Below are 2,569 nucleotides of genomic sequence, written 5' to 3' on the forward strand. Positions count from 1 at the left end.
CCAGCCCGTAGCCCCCTCCTCCCCTTTCCTGCTTCTGCGAGAACTCCCCTCCCTCCAGCCAAGGCGCCCCTTCTTTGGAAGCCCAGCGGCTTCACTCGCATTTCGCCGCCGCCGCCTCTCGCAATATTGCAATATAGGGGAAAAGCAGGTAAGGGGACGGCTGGGGAGCCGCGGGCTGGGAGGGGGGAGGGAAGTGGGGGCCTATGGAGGCCGGGGCTGTTTTCTTTGGCTTCCTTCCCTTGACCGTCCCAAATTGCAAGTAAACAATACGTTGGCTTGGATAATGCGCGAGTCTGAAACTACCGAGGCCGGCCTGCGAGCTAGCACGGAGAGCAGCTCCGGGCCGCCAGCTTTGTAGCGGTTCCTGCTTACAAAAGGGTTCTCGGAGACCGGGCTAGTGAGGACCTTGGAGGGGGGTGGGGAGATTTTCAGTTCCTCAGGGAAAGGCAGGGGGTGCTGAAAGGAGGGTTTAAGTATGAGAAGTAGTGTGGGGAAAATAGTCACGATCCCCCCCGCCCCCCCATACCCCTAGTAAACAGTATTTTTGAAACAGTGGCAGAAAAGATCTAAGTGAGCAGGATTCGGTATTGCTGGGTCTTTAAAAAAAAAAAATTCCTCTTGGCTTATAAGTCTTTTGTTCCAATCCAGGAGAAATCCGGTGAATCACCTAATTAAAATCAAGACATGAATTAAGCATCCATTTTTGTACTACAAATTGCCGGCGCTACGTTTGTCCCTCCCTTGGTCTCCATTAAAAAACACCAAAGACGTTGTTAAAGGGAGGGGGGGCAGATTTTGCCTCTAGCTGCCAGTTCTGCTTTCTATTTCACTGACTATCCCAGGACCTAAATTGCTTGGCTATGTAATTACTAGAGTATAAGCCTATTTAACTTAAAAGCTTTCTTTTTTTTCCAACTCTAAATGAAACTTGATGAGGGCCCGTCCTTAGTTATCAGGGGAGTCAGTTTCTGGTCAGTCCTCTTGATTCATCTCTTTTAGATTTAATCAGCATTAAGGTATTGCTTGTCCTTAAGAGCTTTAGCTAATGGGGTTACTGGATGCTTTTCTCAGTGTAATGTTTCCTTTTCAAAAAAAAAAAAAAACATATATATTTACCTCTCACCAAAGATGGGGGCGGGGAAGAGCTTGGAATCTCCTCCCTCCCTCTCCTCTTTTAAAAAGGAATTCGGAGCGATTAAAACGTTGGGGGGGGGGAACAGTTTAAAGACCTAGGGCAGGAAATGCAGATTCATTTGGGTTAGGGCTGAAATTGTAACAAAAAGCAATTCCTCGAGTAAATGCATCAGATAAATCAATTTACATAAAGGTATGATGCATTCGGATAAATGCAATGCTAATGGGTTTTAGAGTGGTCTTGTTTCCAAAGTCTCAGGGTTTTGTTACAGCTTAATTGGTGCAGTTCTTATTCTGGTTTATTGTGCGGTCTCCGGACACACGTTCCGGGACTCTTTCGGAGGAAATGCGTTTGAAATCGGCCTATTTAAGGAACCCGAGTCCTTGTTTCGTTCCCTCCCCCTCATTTCTTTGCAGCAGCCAAGTTGGGCCGGGGACAGGCAAAGTTCGCCCTCTCTCTTCTGAGGTATCAGCTGAATGTCTTGAGCAGATAGCCGGGAGCCTCGGGGGGAGCCCACACTCTCGGCTTACAGAGGACAAAGACAAAACAGGCTGCTTAATTGGCAGTAAATAACTTGATCTTTTTATAGAATAAGTGACTGGAGGAACACTAGGACTTTATTGGACTCAGGATTGGAGGCAACAAATTAATCGGTTTAGGCTAAGCCTTATAAATTGATTCCTATATTATACCCCAGTTGCTTCTCTCATGACATTCATTAGAAAGAGTGGGGAATTTTTAAAAGCAGGTTTGGTGACAGCAGGACTGGCTCGAACTTAACTTGTGCATAAGGATGTGCATATTATCTGTGACCCCCCCCCCCCTTTTTGGAGGAACAAAGATTCAGCATTTAAATTGCTGATCAAGGGCAGATTAGTGAGACCAAAGTGGAGAGTGTTTGTATAGGAAGTTAACAGGCATCCTAAAGTTCAATGATCTATTATTCTTGCCTGTGTCCTGAAAACCCAGAGAAAACACTCATTGATCTTCAAAATGAAATGAGATTTGGAACAATAATGGGAGATGGCGGTCACCACAATGGCATGTGAAAGGTGCTGTTTAAAATACGAAAAACCAGTTTCGCAACTTTACACACCGCATCCCCCCCGCCCCCGCACTCCTCGGGTCCCCGCGCCTCCCCTCCCACCACCACTCTCTCCATCTCCCCTCTGCCGGTTCCTCCCTCCTTCCCTTTCAGAAAACCGAACTATTTCCAACTTGTGAACTGCAGCTGCACTTCCCAGGGCAGAGCTCGGGAGGGAACGTGGCTCCGGCTGGGGCCGCCTCCTCACTCCCCTCTGCGGCTCTCGGGGCTCGGCCGGGGCTGGGGAGGGGCCGGGCGCGGCGGTGGGTGGGTTTGACCCTCATTTGCTGGAGGCGGGCGGCGAAGGAGGGGTGGGGAGGGCGGTGGGCGGAGGCGGGGGCCGGGAGGAG

The 2,569-nt window shown here is 49.2% G+C and overlaps 1 protein-coding gene across 1 annotated transcript in view; it reads left to right on the forward strand.

The window, feature by feature from the left end:
- Positions 1-6: 6 nt before the first annotated feature.
- Positions 7-2,569, forward strand: part of LMO4 (LIM domain only 4) — a 16,556-nt gene continuing 13,993 nt past the window's right edge. Inside the window, exon 1 of the mRNA XM_006919383.2 lies at positions 7-148. The gene's annotated coding sequence lies outside the window, so the exon portion shown is untranslated. The remainder of the gene's footprint in view (positions 149-2,569) is intronic.

The sequence above is a fragment of the Pteropus alecto genome, unplaced genomic scaffold, assembly GCF_000325575.1.
Source record: "Pteropus alecto unplaced genomic scaffold, ASM32557v1 scaffold25, whole genome shotgun sequence".
Classification (NCBI taxonomy): Eukaryota; Metazoa; Chordata; class Mammalia; order Chiroptera; family Pteropodidae; genus Pteropus; species Pteropus alecto.